At 40.7% G+C, this 18,302-nt stretch overlaps 1 long non-coding RNA gene across 5 annotated transcripts in view; it reads left to right on the top strand.

The window, feature by feature from the left end:
* The window catches only part of LOC142054928 (uncharacterized), a 283,958-nt gene that overhangs the window by 57,662 nt on the left and 207,994 nt on the right, over positions 1-18,302 (top strand). For 4 of the 5 annotated variants that reach the window (XR_012659728.1, XR_012659730.1, XR_012659727.1 and 1 more), the window contains exon 2: positions 10,758-10,821. This is a non-coding gene — a long non-coding RNA (uncharacterized LOC142054928). Of the gene's footprint in view, positions 1-3,369; positions 3,482-10,757; positions 10,822-18,302 lie in introns of those variants that run through there. The other variant, XR_012659729.1, reaches the window with a different exon arrangement.

Here is an 18,302-nt window from a genome sequence, read left to right as displayed (position 1 = left end):
TATCTGGGAGTATCTTTTTATTGATGAATTTGAATGGAAATGTGATGCTCTACCAGTGGTACACAAAGGTTTCCTTTCTCACACCTCCCTTCTTGCCTCAGCTGCATCCCTTGGGGTTATTTTGTGCCCTCCTACCTTGTTTCCGTGTCTTCTTTGTAGGCTGCTGTTTTAGCTGTCCCTTGGCCCCTTCCTTTGCCATTGTCCAGGACTACCTTCCTTAGAGGAAGGAGAGTGACTCAGGGAAGCACAGCATCCACATAACTGGTGAGGCTGTATAAGTAGGTATAAATGGTGAGACCCCTTGCATATACAGTCTGTTCATGTGTGCTAGCTTTGTGATAGATAAAGGAAAGAAGACATGCAGGGAGAAAGTGGGCTACCTGATCCATACCTCAGGGTTTCAGGGCAGCAGCATCAACCTCATTTGTGAACAATTTCTTTGGCATATGTGAGTGACAACGCCCTGAAAAGCAGAACACGTGTTTAGATTCCTGAGAAAGTATTTAGGGGTCTTAAGTTTTTAACAAGCTTGCTGAACAAATGATGAATATCCCCGTCGTGAACTTTTTGCATTTCTCTTCATAGATTTATCAAGACCTGATAGCAATAGCTTTAGGAATGCCCCTTCTTCTCCTTTCCCCACTTTCATCCCTATCAGCAGGTATTAAAATGGCTTGTTTCCAGATAAGAAAAATATATGCCATATAAAATACCTGTGGTCTTCTAAATGGCTTGCACATCTCATTAACTTAATACTTTTTCCATTGGTCACTTTGGATTTATTGCTTTCAAACCATAATTTTTTAAATTTAATTTTGACCTGGCATTACCCTAAAATTAAATTCTGATCTACCCTCCACCTAAAACGGTCTGGGGAGGAAGCCATTTTGCATTCCATTATCATCCTATCAAATTTAACTAATTTAAAGGTGACATGAATAAAATATTCATTAAGAGTACAGTAACCGTTTGTCTGTGATCTTTAGAGATGTCCCCATTAACTTTCAGTTGACTCTCAGTTGAAAATAGCAACCTCTTTTTCTAAGCCTTTTCGGAACAACTTTGATTTACATGAAGAATGTAACCTGTCTTCTTGCTCTCTTACTCGTTATTTGTTAGACTTCCTTTTTATTACCTGGCTCTGAGCTAAAATATTTCCCTCTGTAGTAGACTGAAGTACTGATGCACTGATGTGTTAAAGCAAAGGCATATGATATTGTTGAGCTTCCTTTAACAACATAGAGATAAATATTCCTGGGGGAATGCAGCAGCTGTTTGGGGGATTAAATGTTTTCTATCTAGTTCAACAACTTCTCACTGGCTGCCTTGTGTCATTCTTGCATGCTTCCTCATGCTTGACATTCACCAAGTCTTATTAGAAGATTACTGAAAATCATTAATTCATAGGTTCTCCAGACCAAGCTGTCTGTTTGCTTACCCTTGAGTTCAAGAGGAGCGGAACTTGTTATATCTGAGAGTTAATTTTTTTTTTTTTCATTCTAAAAAATTGTGAGTAGACAGACTTAAAGTCTATGTTGAAGGTTCTTGTTTTGATCTGTGTCTCGGAAAGCAGTGACTCTCTTGAGCTTAGGAGCCCCTTCTTGCAGGAGCTGTGTCTGCATTGTGGCCCTGAATTTACCTTCTGTGAAGAACAGAACACTGTCTTTCAACTCAGATTACTTACTGCTGATGATAAAGCAGTGTATCATATTAAAAAAAAAAAAAATTACCAAAATTTGAAGTGAGTTAGCCTAAATTAATGAATAAACACTACCAAATAATTTGTGTTTGTTCCGTGAACAGGAGTGATACAAGAATGGATTTATAATCTGTCACATTTGCAGATTTGTATAAAAAGATAAAAGAAATATTCTTTCAGGTACACTGAAGGATACTTTCTTGCACTTAAACAGGCATTACTACCATTGTAAAATGATCTACAATCTTTGAAACTTAATTTCTTTGTACTTTAAGGAGAGAAAATTCAATATTATGGCCAAGTCTTATACATATGTGTAACTCCATAACTAGTTCTTATATTTGGTTCTGCACTAAGGAATTTAGCCATATTTTTGCAGCAGTTTTCAGCATATTTTGCAGCTGTAATCAGAAAAGTGCTGCATGCTGGGCTGGATTCTGAGATGTTGTAAATGGGAATAGCTCAGCCTTTGATGGAGCTGTGCTGATTTGTCCTGGGTAAAAATCCAGTCTTTATGGTAGAATACAGGAAGAAGATATTATTTTTCAGTTGTTTTTTTTTTAATTGTAGCTGAAAATATCTCATACATAAGTTTATATTAAACAATAAACAGAAATAAAAATTCTGTTGGGCATTTTAAACCTGGTTGGTGGCTTATATGAAACACTGGACACTTAGAAATGCTCTATTCTCAAGTTACAGGTTTAGCATTATAATGGTGTGATGGAATCACAAATAACTCTTCTGCACACTCTCTTTTTGCCTTATTGATTGGGAAATGATGGGATAATTTCAGGGGCTTTTTTTCCTTAGAGATTGTCAGAGAAAGGATTTTCTTTCTTTGCAAAGTTAATAACCAAAATCAGTTGATACCACTGGGGTGGGATGTGGTCCGTATTATGAATACTTGCCATTCTTCTTCCCCTTTAAAGTGTGAGCACTCTGGATTACTTTTAACTGAAATTCAACATTTCTTTCATTTTCAGACCTTAGCACCTGAAGCTTTTAAGATTTATAAAACATTGAATTATCTTAAAAAGTAATTTAAAATATCTGTTTATCTGTATATGTAATTTGAACAAAAATAGCAGTAAGTTAATAATAGCAAAAATGATTCTTCAGAGTACAGTGTCCAAGCTTGAATTCTTACAACTCTTTAGCTAAAATCAGTGAAACCAATTCTTTCCTCTGTTCTCATAAGAGAAATTGGGGTAGTCCCAAGGAAGCCACGATGTTTTCACTCAGCATAACTGAGCTTAGAAGCAAGCCCAGCCACCTCCTTATTATGGCTAAACGACGAGTACAGTATTGAATGAAAGAACATGGCACAATGGTGACGTGTATCACTAGGTGACAGATTTTAATTGTGTTGATGCTTTCAGTGTAGGAATACAAAGATCACCATCCACACATTACTAAGAAAGAAAATATGGACCCCTTAGATATTTCTCATGTACTTATATTCAGAGATAAATTGCATATTTGTTTGCCAGTTCTCCATTTCTGCAATAGTCAATACCAAAGCAGCCATGCATAAGTAGCAGCTACGTGCTGTTCAGTAAGGCATATGATGTATTGGACTGCAAATCATGAACTACTCTTTTAACTAATGGCTATTTTTTACACATGTTCATTTCATCTCATTATCTCTTGCAGTTGAGGCGGTGGACATGTCTGGTCCTGCCAGCACTGGTGCTGGCCTCCTATCTGTAGCAGATAAAAGATGGAGGGATTAGAGCTGTGTGCCCTAGATGCACACAGAGGAGCCTCAGCAACCACAGGGTACAGTATCAAGTTTTCTTGGTCCTAAAGGCTTGTGTCAGAGAAAAGAGGGAGCTGCAAAGCTCATCCTGATCTAGTGTCATGGTATTGCTTAATGCTTTCAGCCAGGCTCCAATGCTGTAAGCACAAGTTTGTGGTACTGAGTGTCTTTCTGAGGATGTTGCTTTGTTTTGTATATACAGTGCTTACCTTGCCAGTTTACGCAGGAGATAAGGAGAGCACCTCTTACAGCAGGAGTCACAGGGAACATCTGTGGCAGGGTTGGCCAAACCTCATGCTCCTAAGAGGCGAATACAGAAGTCTTTGTATTGCTTTTGTATCTTTGTTGGGAGGTGGAGGCCTGGGTTTATCAGAATCTTTTACAGACTTACCAGAAGCTTTAAGATCATTTTAGTGATTTACAAAAGTGTCATCCACAGTCAGAGATCTCTCATATTAAAAAACAAAACAAAACAAAATAAAAATCAAAAACCACAAAAAAACCCCTTCCTGCCATGAATTTAATACCTTTGCAGGTTTGATTCAATTTTTAAGGAGTCCAATGGGTACACAGATATCAAAATTGAAGTTAAATCAAATTCACTCAAGTCAATACAACACCAATGAATTTAGAAGATGCAGAGCTTGAAAATTTCCTTAGGGCCAGCCAGGCAAACTCCGCCAATATATGCCAAAGGGTTAACAAAAGGTATGGTAGCAGTTACAGCAGGACTTTGAGAGGAGTGAAATTTTTTTGTACTAATTTTTGCTTTTTGTATCTTTCTCAAACAAAAATATAAAACCCAGGAAATGAATATTTTTCATGCTATGGCAGCCAGAATTTATGGATCCAATAATTTCTCAGATGCTACTTGAAAAATGTTTCTTTATCCAAAGGTTAACTCCTTTAGGACTACAAACCTCTAAATTTTCTCACTTGCTCTATTAGTTGGTACAACTAGATTCACCAGAGTTATAAATCTCTCAGTTTTCTAGTCTATAACAGAAGAATCCCTGAAAACTCATAGATATAAATGGAATTGCTAATTTTCAATAAATCTGCAGTAACAGGTAATAGTGTCATAGTCCCCAGTTCCAATCATTTTTGCAATAATAAATGAGACTATAGAAGACTCACTTTTGGCCATAAAATTTACTGTTCAGGGCACAGATTTTAACCCCCAAAGTACTTAACCAATTCCCCTCTCTTTGTTGTTGTCAGTGTTACACCGCAGCATCTATTCCTGATGTAAGATCAGGGCCATTTTGGACTGCATGTGTTATTTATAGGCTGATTTGGGGGGGAAAAGGAGAGTGTTTTCCCAACGTATATTTTCAGCCTGACAAGTTTCAGTCCAGAGGGGCAAATTCAGGCTATTTGTAAGAGCCTAGGGATAGATGCAATTCACCTGAAGCTTCCCCCCTGCCCAACCCCAAGCCTGAAATCTGACTTTGAGGTTAGCCAAGAGTGCCACAAATGCCACTGTCCCCACTATGCTAAAGAAAACTGGCTCTGCCGTCCATGGAGGCTTTGAAAGCTTGTGCTCACGTGCCATCGGCTAAGGGCTCATGGGACTCCCTAACTCTCCAAAATGCTCCTAAAATGAGGCACAGTTGGCTCATTTTGCTGGCACTTTCAGCATTCCAGTCTGCAAAACCTGCTGGCTTTTTTTGGGTGCTACAGGTAGAGGTTGAGTTGGCTTTGGGAGCATCAAATTCTGTAGACAAATTAGCCCAATTTGGCACGATATAAGAGTGTACAGTCCAAGCCTGTATCTCACAAAGACTTGATTTGTGGATTTAATAGTAACTTTAAGTCACTGGACTGCTCACAGTCATGTAATTCACTAAATACTTTCATAGTTTATACAACCAAATACATGCATACATCTTTACAGAAACAAGGCCCAAAAGGGAATGACTGGGAATGGATATAAGGGCCTGGAGAGCTGTAGCTACTTGTCCAAGATGTTAAAAATGGCTCCGAGAGTAGAATTCATATCTCTGGAGTCCCAGTTCAGGGATCTGCCGACACGGCTTGGGCTTTCAGTGCCAGCAAAATAACAATCAAAAATATTAAACATGTTAGAAGCGTGCTGAAAGAAAGTTATATTAACAAAAGATTTCTCTTTGAGCTGTATCGATTTTCAGCTCTGGGTGGAAGAAACTCTCTAGACAGATATTTAAACATATTATTGTCTTCTATTTACTCAGCAGATATACCTAACACACTTTATGAGATGAGTTCAGGAGGGAAGAAGTCAATTAAAATCTGAATCTCATGCAGTTATAAAAGATTAAAATAACCCCATATTTGTTACATTGAGCTCTAATGCTAACACCCAAACCACAAGAGCATCTGAAGCTAGCTTTAAATCTTAAACACCACGTGCTTTCCCTGCACATGTTCTGTGAACTGGTTTAAGCTTAACAAAGTATATAAGCAAATTTCTTTTGGTGAAGACATGTTGTGAAGCTTATAGTTTTTCATCAAGGGCTAAATGATCGATTAGGAGCCAGCTCATGAGCTGATACCAGTTAGAAGAGCTCAGCTTTGTTGGACAGGTCAAGATGTTATGCTCTTTTTCTTAAGGATTTTTCTGTCTGTCGGAGATGATATATGATGAGCATATTCAAGAACAAGTTCTGTGTCAAAGATAAAGCTTTTGCACGACAAAGTTTTGGGACTTTTCCAAGCTGTGTGGCTTTGTGCAAATCACTTTTTGCCTCCGTTTCCCTATTCGTCAAGTGTGGATATTGGTATTGGCTTCTCTGTGAAGTACTTTGAGATCTGGAGACGAAAACTCCATTAAAAGTTACAGAAATAAAAAGGCAATGGCTATCATAAAGAGGACCAGTTCTTTTTATTTTCAGCCTTCTGCCAGCTGGGCTCTTATGCTTTATTTCAGGACACAGTCTGGGAAAAGAATCAATACCACTAACTTGTATACCATCAAATATGGGCTATCACATCGTCCTGCCAGTACATTTTCACGAGCAATGGAAATGTGACCTTTTTGCTTCAAGAAATGTTATTTTTATCTACTCTTGCACTTTAAACACAGCTTTCTAATACCATTGAGCTTTTGCCAGGATGCCTGAGATAATTGTTCGATCTTTCTGATGTTTTTCTCTAAATGTTGACTTCTGGGTTTTTTTACATGCAACAGGCACAGAATTAAGTATTGGTAATAGAGCAGATGCTAAAAACCTGTTTATCCTAGAGCTTAATGAGCAATAGAAAGGCCAGGCTGCATGCACTGGTACTTGCATCAGTATAAAGTCCTGCTGATTTCACTGTGCCTTTAACTTCATTTGGCTGTCTAGTAGTTTCATGGGCAACTATATATCATCATCCAAGGATGCTTAGCTAGAAAAGATTTTTTTTTAACATAGTAACATTTTACAAAAAAAGGCACTGGAGATGCATGAAATAGATCTTGTGCTACATTGGTGGCACATATGGGAAATAGCATATAACATATACAAGTGTGGGCATTGAAGTGAAATGTTTGAGAAGTGCCATTAGACCAAAATCTGCTCCCTTTCACATCAGCAAAGCCCCACTGGCTTAACCCTGGTTTATCTATGGTGTGGCAGGTATCTGGATGTAAGCACCTTTGTATAAGGAGGAAAATGAGATATGATTAAGTGGTGGTAAACCTTCCCCTGAAATCCTTATAGGGGATATAGGACTTTTATACAAGAATTGGAAGAGAAGCAGGAATGCAAGGGAAAAGAAACATCTTATTATCTTCACACCTCAAAACACAGTAAATTATCCGTGCCAAAAACTATCCAAAAAATTAAAAGCCAATCAAATGAGAGCCCAAACGATGCTAGCAGTAAAGCGGCTATAAAATTTAGGCAGGTTCAGAGAGAATTTCAAAATGGAACAGTCAGAAGTAAGTAAAAAGTAAAATGGATCTTCTGTTAAGAGTGTTAGAAATAGGAAGTAAATGAGAAAATGGATGAGTTAAAAAGGGAAAGGAAGACAATCAGTAGTGAAAAAGCAGAAGTTAAAGAAAATTACAATGAAGACATAGCAAATTTCTTTGTTTCAGCTTTGGCTACAGAGCGTAGTGCAAAGCAGTTGCCTCAGGACTGCTGTGCTGGTTAACAGGGAGGGGTGCTATCTGAGGCGTAGCAGGGGAAGGTGCTGGAGGAAAGTGTTAGAGGAAGCAGCATGACATTCCCAGGTATAGAGGATATTTAGTCAAGAGTCTGGAAGGAATTTGGAAATGCAGTAGCTGAGTCAACGTTACATTTTACAGACTTATTACAACTAATAAATATTTCAGAAAGGATAACATCTGTCTCATAATCCAGCCAGTCACTTCTCAGTACTCCATGCTTTGTTTGAAGTAGTAACCCAAGCCGGAACATAGATGCATCTTGGGTAATGCTTTCCAGGAGGAACAAACCAGCCCACCTTCTGGAAACGCAGGCTGGTGACAGTGCTTCCGCTAAGGGTCTTTTAAGAAACTGTACCTGAACTTGCTTTTATAAAACTTTTTTACAGTGTGCTTGTACAGTGCTGAAACGTGATAACTCCTCTCCTCTTTCACACTCCATGCCGTATCTGCAGTTTTTGCATATATAATATGCTCAACGACATGTTTTTTTCTTCTTTTTGTTATTATGCTCTTGAAGTAATAGAATGTGGCTTGTAAGATTTTGGAAATTGTGTACTTTGTTGTCTGTTTCTGTTTCTGACAGAAAGGGCAAGTCTTTGTGAAAATAGGTAGGATTCCCATTACTTGTCTCATTATTTTGTGGATACATATAAAAATGTATCTCATTAATAGGCTGAAAATTTTAGTAGAATAATTTTCTGTCTAGCAGGCTTCCAAATCCTTCAGAACATCTTCTAGAAGCTGTTCCTCAAGGTAATTTCATCATTTAGGAAAAAAAAAAAAGAAAAAAGAAACAGATACAGACGTCTTTTCACCTTCTATCCACCTGTTAAATAAACTTGTCATTTCTACAGCCAATTCAGGAAAGGAGTTATCAGATCCTTTCCTTGGAGACCTAAGTGTAACCCTGCGGGTCTCTGGGGTCAACCTCATACCTTCTCAGAAAAGCTCCCTGCACAATTTGATAGTCACGGCAGTCATTATCAACCAGCTTGGCATAGGCCTCTAGGGTTTTCCCATTGAGCAAGGTCTGAACTGTGCTGCCCATGCCTCCTCTCACCAATTATAAGTTCTGTACAGTTTTTTAAAAGACTGCAAAAACATATCAACATCATTCCCTTCCTTGTAATGAGGAAGCAATTTTCCCTTATTATAACTGACTAAATATGCATGGGCTGACCCAGTAGGACCCTCATTCACCCTTATTCTTTCCCTCTGGAAATCATATTCCATTTTCATCCTTTCCATTTAAAATTTTTCTTCCTCCCCATCCTTTCTCTGCTCTCTCTCTTGATCCCATTCTTGTTCCATCTTTATCTTTCCCATGCTGAATTGTCACTCTTCACGCTCCTGCTCTCATTACAACTTCCTTTGTGTTTGATGCTTGCTCATACCCATTTGCAATTGCCTGCCTTTTTACCGTGTGCCTTTTTATCATCTGTAGTGGCTTAGTACCTGTGCAGCATATTTGCTGTTCAGACTCCTACGCATAGCTTCAATTAGATGATAGGTGTCATTAATGCTGTTTCCTGCCCCCTCCCTGCTGCTTCAAGATGTTAAAGAACAAGCCACTGGTGGGACAAAGCAGAGAGATGGGTGTCCCCAAGTGGCCATGATATACATCTGACCGTGCCCTTCAAGAAGAGTGCTTGTACCCCGTAGTACCCACAGCCCACTTAGCCCTGCCACCACACTCAGTCCTGTTTCCAGAGTCAGCCTGGGCACCTGGTTTGTGTGCACCCCCCAGCTCCCCAAATACATTTCCCACCTGAGTTCCTCTGAGAGCTCCCAATATGGTCCCGAGTCCTTTCCATGGGTTTGCACTTAGCTCTGGCTCTGTCTGCAGAGTCCGCAGCTCTGGACTGTGAGGAAATTTATTGCTTTGTGAAAATAACTTTTCAGCCTTCTTAGTAGCATCTGTTGAGATTGTTTAGCAGAGCGTGTAGAAACCTGCTCTCTTGGTGACAAAATGCTGCACATTCTTCATGCCTATCATGCCTGAGGGCTTGGTATGAGAATGAGGTAGGTGATGCAGAATAAGACAAGGAGACTGTTAAATACCTCAGAAAATCTATGCCCTGAAAAGCGCCTTAGGCCTTAATGTCAAAGATAAAAGAAAGTCATGGGCACATCAAACCCGTGAATCCCAGTGACCACTGGAGGTAACTCCCAGCTGGTCTCTGCTTGGTTTTGGATCATACATTTACAGAAATGAAAATAGCTTCAAAAGCTTTATCTGGGATAAACTGATAGTTAAATCAGGTGAGTATCTGACCGAGATAGCATCAAAGGGAAAGGGAAAGGTGGCTCCCAAAGCTGGTGAAGGCTTTTAGACCACCAAGCATTCCCAACTGCCAAATCTTGCACACAGGATGTGGTATAAACTCTATACCCACAGGTCATGATGGGAAATAAAGAATTGACAGAAGTGAGGAGCGGGGTAGACATGTTATAAAGCCTTAAACTGAGGCGCTCCTCCTACCCTGTAACAGGCCAATGGTATTTAAACCATTCCTGCCAGGTATTTGTCCCATTTATGTGTTACTTTCCTATGGACAGAAGGTTCTTTGTTTTGGTTGTCCAAACTCTCTTTTTCTATATTTTATGCCCCATATATGTGTCTAAGGGTGAACAGGTATTGCTCTCCTGTTGACATTTGAAAAATATTGCTCTCCTTTCAATGTTTGAAAAATATGACAAGCAGTCATATTTTTATATGCAAGGAAGATACCTTATGATCTGTGAACTTTCTGCAAAAGATAAGCAGCCCAACATACCTTGGCTGTAGGTGTGGAAGACAGGAGAATGCAGGTGGAGAGGGAAAGCATCCAGACACCTCTGTGACTTCAGCCAAAGGTGGAGCGAGCACTCCCAGCTGGTGCTGGAGATGTGCTGCGCAGAGAGAACAGCACCACGGTTTCTGCATGGCTTTTTGTGTATAACCTCAGTCTTCAGCCTTCAACAAGGCATTGGACTGTGTGTGCATCTTGCTTGGAGGAGGTGAGGCTGAGAGAGGATCAACCTGGATACTTCCCTATATTGATCTACACTCAGGTTCACATGTGCAGGAAAATTCTTTCTGTGCAAGCAAGCTGAACTAATAGAGCCAGTGGAGTGAGCATCTTTTAACAGCTTATTATTATTATCTGTCTCTTCTTCAGATGCATTCTGGTGTGCTACACATTTAGCTCTGTCTGCTGGAGAAGTAACAAAGGTCAAATGAAGGTGAGAACACTTCATTCATAATTTTTATGAGTTATTCAGACCCACTGTATCATTACCCCTTGGAAACATATGTTTTCTGATAGCAGTTTAGAAAATATTCAGCACTTCTCAACAATCTCTCATAAGTAATACAGATCAGCTGTCACACTTTGTCATGTGGCATCAGGTTGTGTAGTGCAGTGAATTCACTGTAGTGTGATATACTACAGCCATTCGAGATCCCATCCTGATAATTTCTGTGTCTCTAAATGTAATGGTACATGATGTGTCTTGCTAGAAGTCAGATGTATTTTAGTATATCCCCATTTGAGTTACAATTTAAAGGTTTTCAGAGAAAATACTTGGTCACCGCTCTCCTACTAGTTTAAGTGTCTCTGATAAGAGTGTGTTAAACATAACTTTTGATTAAATAGGTGCCTCAGAAGGCTTAATATTTTACTGGCCTTTGGCTTAGGCTGATAAAGGTGATTATGCTCAAAAATACTTTTTGCAAAGTGGTAGGGTAGCTGTACCTGCCACATTTAGGTTGTTTGAAGTTGGCATTTCTCTTAGGGAATCCCAGGGGCTGTGCTACCATAGAGGAAAGGCTTCTGTGTGTACCTCTTCACTGTTTAGTTGTGAGCCAGGGGAGGAGAGGTAAGACCTCACCATCATACTCCGGTCCCTGCAGAAGCATAAAGAAGAAAAGACTCTATTTCCCAGTAGGATTTTACTAGCTTTTCTACAGGAGAGTGGGAACTCAGAGCAAGATCTGGGTGTTTCCTCCTGCATTGCCCACCCATCCACAGAGCTGGGTGGCACCTGGCCCTCAGCAGCCTCTTGGCCTAATTTGGGAGCGTTTCTACTTTGCCTGATGACTTTTCCTCAGAGGAGACAGGGACCGGTTACCTTCGTTAGGGAACACAGCCTTTGCCTGCCTTGCAAAAGGCTGGCAGGTTGCTGCTTAATGTTGTTGCCACCTCTGCTTAAGGGTGAGTATAGGGGTGGGTATGTGTGGGGAGAGAAGTGACTTCAAAACTGGGAACCAGTCCTGACAGCTGATAACTTGAACTGCTGATCCATTTTAGACATAATTTAGAATAAAAATGTTAATTACAACTTTTTTAAGCAATTGCGCTGGTTTCGCTGGGCCAGAGTTAATTTTCTCCACAGTAGCTACTGTAAGGCTACATTTTGGATTTGTGCTAGAAACAGTGTTAATAACACAGGGATGTTTTCGCTCCTGCTGAGCAGGGCTGCCCTTTCTGGTTCTCACCCCACCCCACCAGAGAGGGGCTGGGGGAGGCACAAGGAGCCGGGAGGGGAGCTGGCTGGGACAGCTGACCCCAACTGACCCCAGGGACGTCCCACACCACATGGCGTCATGCTCAGCAGATAAAGCTGGGGGAAGAAGCAGGAAGGGTGGGATGTTTGGAGTGACGGCGTTTGTCTTTGCAAGTAACCGTTAGGCGTGATGGAGCCCTGCTTTCCTGGGGACGGCTGCACACCTGCCTGCCCATGGGAAGGAGTGAAGGAATTCCTGGGTTTGCTTTGCTTGTGTGCATGGTTTTTGCTTTAGTTATTAAACTGTCTTTGTCTCAGCCCACGAGTTCTCTCACTTTAACCCTTCTGATTCTCTCCCCCATCCCACTGAGAGGGAGCAAATAAGTGGGTGTCTGGGGCTTGGTTGCCAGCTGGGGTTAAACATGAAGCAATCCTAAGGATTTAGGCAGGAGAAAACCAGACTGGTTCAGGCTGCCTCCACCTTTGGTTGAACAGTTGTCACTCATGTTTGTGGTGCTGCAATGCAAGCAATAAGGATAACGATTTTGCCAAGCAATCCTCTCTGTTTTGTGGGATTTTAAAAAAAAAAATTGTCCATAACTATGTTTAAATTTATTCATTTCCCAGAGAAGATTTTCACTGTGGTGTTTTGCAGAAGTTGGACAGAGACCTTGACTTTTGAATTTCAGCTTGCAGGTAGTTGGTGGGTTGTTTGATTCAGGCAGAGCTTGGTGGAATTTTGTTCATTTGCGGCAGCTGTGTTTTTGGATCAGAGTTGAGCCACTGAGAGAGAAATCGTTTTAGAATTATGTGTAACCCAGACTATTATGCAAGGTTATCAACATCTCAGATACCAGGAAAGGTAGATTGGATGGGGCACATAAAGCCTGCATTCATAGCAGCTGTCTCGATGGGTACATTGCCACTCAGTTTGTTTGCAGTAAAATCAAGCCTTCGCAATCCGAGGTCCTGAATGTAGGGATCACTTAAGTCTGGTTTCCTAAAAAAACCTACACGTTGAGTATGGCCCCAATACCTCTTGAATGGTGTTGTATAACAGGTCACAAACAGCCTGAATCTTTCCCTGCAGTAGAGCATTCACTGTAGCATGTGTGAGCTTGAAGGAACCATTTGTAAATTTTTTTGCCTGTGCTGTGTGTACATTGGAGGACTGTGGCTATAGGTGAAGTTTTCCAGACTCCCAAGAAAATCCATGTTTATCTCAACAATAGACGTGTTGTAGAAAAAAATTAAATTGTGAGAGTTTACTGCCTCATCTGAAAACATCTGTTTGGCAAGAAGAGTTTTATTGCACAAGCTGACAAAGACTTAAAGGACAGGGCTTTGCAGCTTCTTCGTGCTGTGCTCCACGCTAAGGGTACCAGTCATCTGCTCCACTTGCAGACTGAGCAGGTGGAGAGTGGTGATACCACATTTCTTTGGAATGGCCCAATGGCTTTTCTTGTGTTTCTTGCTAATTGCACGCTCTCAAATGCTGCAAAACTAGAAGACTAGACCTCTTCCCTCTGTTGCCCCATAAGGCTGGCCTTAAATATAATTCTTTTTGCATCTCTATGCCGTGCTGTGCCAACTCTGTGGGGCCTCACACATGCAAAGGTGCTTTGCTTTATGATGAACAGATTTCTGAACCTCAGCAACCTCTTGGTTTCTGAGTCTCCTGCTGAATGTTATGAGGTTTGCAGAACACTGAGCCAACATATAAGGTGCCATTATGGATTCTGAAGCGAGAAGAAAACCTTTCTACGCCATCCATTCAAATGCTTAACTGCATCTGCTTTTCTACTACCACCTCATCAGTAGTAATTTGGAAACTGTAACCACAGAACAACTAGCAGGCCAAGTATGTAACCAGCATATCCAAATGATCTCAAACCCCTGGTTTCTATAGACTCTAATAGCCTAATAAATGGATTTTTGGTACTGAGCTAAGTACAGTCATATATAATTGCAGTTATTCTCACATTAAGCTGCAGGGAAGTGGCAAACCCAATTAGATTAAATCCTACCATGTCTCCTTGGGATTTGCGGTAGACATTTAAGCAGAGAGACATGTCAATTCTACAGACCAATTTGCTTGTACCTGTCTGCTTAGATTTATTGTGATTTGTCCTTGTTTTTGTGTATGTTTATTTGCAGAAGCCAGCTCCAGATGCAGAAGACATCAGTGTAGCTTTGGAACATTATTTTTAATTAGCTGGGTTCAGTTTCTAGTAACATGCTTGAATTGCTTCTGGGCTACTAATGGAGTGTGGAAAATAGATACTGTTGATCTTGGATATTTTTTTCTTTTTTTTCTGGTTATGGTGCTAAGGAGAGAGGAAAACTTCCCATGCTTTGGCACGGATGTTTTATTTGCCATAAGTCTTACAACACAAGGCAACCAGTCAGGAGAGGAAGTTGCAACTGAGTTTTCCTAATAAGCCTGTATTTCCTCTTTCTAAACCCACATAGAAATCATAATTATACTGGAAAATATTACAGTAACTGCAGGGAAAAGATTTTTTTTTTTTGCTTCCTTCTGAATTTGAAATGAATTGTACAAAGTTTACCTGAAATGTCATCTGGCAGAAGCAGGGCACGATGCAGATAACGAAATGTGGGTCCTAATCCCAAGGAAGAGGGTGTGCTTCTAACTGCCAGGTGCAATTTATGTATTCTCATATATATTTGTAAGAAGAAACAGCAAAACCTTTTATTCCTTTTTTATTCCGTGCTTGTGTAAGTGAGTGTACAAGGAGAAACACTGTGAAAGGCTGAGGATGGAATATGCAGACAATTGCTTATTTATTTTACACAAAAACATCACTCAAAAAATATTACCAGACTAAGACATATCATACAGGACACATTTCTTCTTTCAAAGGAAGAAAAGAACGCAGATTGACAACAAAGACCAGAGTTCAAAGTCTCTACAAGGCAAGGGCTGCCTAGTAATAACAAATCATACAGTTAAATTCAAAGTGAGTGAGCCTAAAGCCCTGCAGTACTGAAAGCACTGGGTTTAGGTTAATTCTTTTTGTAAATAGCCTTTTCTACTGGCAGTGTCAACTGTCTTTCTCTGCCCACTCTTTCTTCGGCCAAGGAAGCAGCCGTGCCAGTGACTGCATGTCCATCCATGAGGCATTTACATTCAGGTTTTCATTGTGGGCAGAGTGTTTACAAAACTCAGGTACTGTCACTGGCATTATGCTAGGGAAGAGGGTGGAAAGTTCCAGTCAGACCACAGCAGGCTTCACTGGGCAGAATGATTTTACTTGACAATTACCTGCAGTGATGGGTAATACCAAAACCCAGGAGATGTGGGAAAGAGCAGGATTTGCTCAGGCTGCCAGGCTGAAGCGTGAGAAAGTGCTGCCTGGAAGAGAGGAGGTGAGGAATGGCAGTAGGGCTGCCATCTGCTGGTCGCAGGTTGAATAGCTGGGAATGAGGCTTGAATATTGCCTTCTGAGTTTTTGTTGGCTTTGCGTGGCTTTTGTACGTGTGTGTGTATGTATATACATGGACATCACATTGTATACGATGCAGCCGGGGCAGTGTGTGTCACAAAAGAGTCAGAGGCACAAAATGGGTAAAGGCAGAAAGGAAGATGTGGAATAAGAGAGAAGCAAACGGAAGTCCAGTGTCTTGTGACCCTATTTGCTCATCCCAAATGTACTGAAAATGTTCAACTTCTAATGCACACCTTAAATATTTTCCTGATTCGTCTACTGGTTGTATTGGAGGCCACAGAGTGGGGAATGTGCCTGCCATGCTTACATCCACATACGCCTTGCCAGTGCCATCAGAGCCGAGGGTTGTGTCACTGCATTTGCAGCCCTGTGGCAGGAGAGGCTTATCGCTGAAACTGTGGCCTACATCATCTGATGTACAAGGAGGTTTTTCTTTTGTTCTTTCCAGTTCTTATGCTCCAGGCAGGGCAAGGCTAGTGCCAGCTGCTTATGGCCATCTTTGCTGTCAGGAAGCCAAGGAAAAAGATGTATCTTTTGGAGAACTTCCTCTGAGGTTGGGTAACAGTTTTGCTCCGTGTCATTTGCACATTTCTGAAGGGTTCAAATTAGTCCAGCCACAGGAAGCAAGTTCTGGTTTTACTGGAGATGAATGTGAACAGTTTTGCTTCAGGGGAGGGACACCCTCACCTAATTTAAAGCACAAACTGCTAAGTGCATTAAATAAGAATCACAGGACCGCATGCACCCATAGGGCAGTAGGCACTCAAGGGGCCATGAGCACTCATGGGCAAGATCTGACAGGCCCGAAGCGCAAGCTCATGGTCCCACCATGGCCTTGCCAAGACTTCGGGCAGGCGGGCTACCCTTTGGCCCTCACTGCAGCAAGAGGGGACTCCCATGAAGCTCATGGGAGCCAGGCACTGCTGCGACATACTCTGGAATAACTTCCAACACAACTGTCAAAGATTGTCTCTGCAGGTATGTTAGTAGAAATCGGCCATGTATGATACCTGCTCACAGTAAGAATACATTATTTTATAAATTTGTTTATTTTTAGTTGCACATTAGTTATAGATGTGTGATCCAAAATCCACATCAGAATTGGAAAGGCTTGCTGTTGACTTCAGTAGGACTGGACAGAGGAATACATTTTTAAGATTAGAAAGGATCATGAGACTATTCCCACAGGAACCAAACCCAAGCCAGTAATCTGAATCAGATCCATAAGATATTTGCAATGCCTTATATATAATATGTGTCTGGATTCCTGACCTCTGTCATCTCTATTACTAATCTGTAAATGCCTATTTTAAATATTTTCAGTCCTTGGCCCTGGAAGCTGGACTTCAAACAAAAAAGCTGTGCTATGAGCACAAGTGACACGGACAGTAACCCTGGCAGTTACAGCCCTGTACAGAGGTTGTAGTGACAATTATTTGCAAGATTTGAAAAACTACCCTTCTTTCTCTTTTGCCTGCTCATGTCACTGGTTATTTTGATAACAATAATGGCAAGACTGTGAGAACACAATAGCATTGTTATTTATATCTGTCTCATGAATTACTGGGACCAATATGATGGCTTGGAAAACAAGTCAGAAGGTATTTATTCAATAGTCTGTTCTATTGATTATTATCAAACAACAACTCATAATTTTGCACAGTGAGAATGTTATGACTGCAGTGATCCGAAGCATGTTTTTGTGCTTAGAAACCAAGCTGCTTATTTAACTAAGTACTTCTGGCTCTTTGGATTTAGTAATTCTAATTAAATTGTTATGATTATGACTTGCATTTGGATTATGCCACAATCTCAATTAAGACTATGAGAGGACCTCATAATCACATGGAAGGACGCATTGCCTTCCTCAAAGTGATAAGGAATATGGGATTGGGAAGGACCTGTGTGATCATCAAATCCAGTGTCCTGGATATTTCAGGGACCGTGCTGAATAAAGTAAAACATGATAGTCTCATTTACAACAAGAAATGATAGGTATGAAGGGTGAAATAAACAGTATCACGAACAAAATGTGCTCTGTTCAGGCCAGCTGCATGCATAGATTGATACTTTGGTGTCTTCAGAAATATTTAAAGAAACGTCTAAATGATAAGAGAATTTCATTAGAACATGCTGATTTGGTTTTTTCCAAACAGTGCTGAGCACAAACACCTTCTGTTGCCTTGTGGTTACTCAGTAAATGTGAAAAGATGTGTGGCTGCCTCGAGGAAGATCTAAGCATCCAGTTTTAGACACTTGTGTTCCAACATTTGTCTATAATTGTAAGCATTATCTTTAAATATATAATGGAAACTGTTGCTAGCTCTGTTTTGAGAATCCACCGTGACTGAGAAACTGATGTCTTTAAGTGTCTATTATCAGCTGCTATCCTGCTCTGGCCAGGCAGATATTAGCTTTTAAACCCATATAAATCTGTTCTTCATACTAAAATAATCACCTGTTGTTTTTATGTTAATGGCCTTGCCTCCAGGAGGCTGAGGCAGCTTCTCCAGAGACTGAGAGAGATGTCACCCCTTCTGCCTCTATTTTGAGCAGAGGTGGACTGAACTTGTGGGAGATAGTAACTGAAAGTTCAAAAGGGAAAACCAGGTGAGACAAAGGTTATTGTCTGAATTGCTGGGGGAGAGAAAAAGACCCCTTTTTTGCACTTGAAGTATTAGGCAGGAGATTACACAACTAGGAGCTGAAGCTGTAGAATCTTTTGATGGAAAATAACCACGTTTGGAT

The sequence above is a fragment of the Phalacrocorax aristotelis genome, chromosome 3, assembly GCF_949628215.1.
Source record: "Phalacrocorax aristotelis chromosome 3, bGulAri2.1, whole genome shotgun sequence".
Lineage (NCBI taxonomy): Eukaryota > Metazoa > Chordata > Aves > Suliformes > Phalacrocoracidae > Phalacrocorax > Phalacrocorax aristotelis.
The sequence above is the reverse complement of the archived record's forward strand: the minus strand, read 5'-3'. Positions and strand labels throughout refer to the sequence as shown.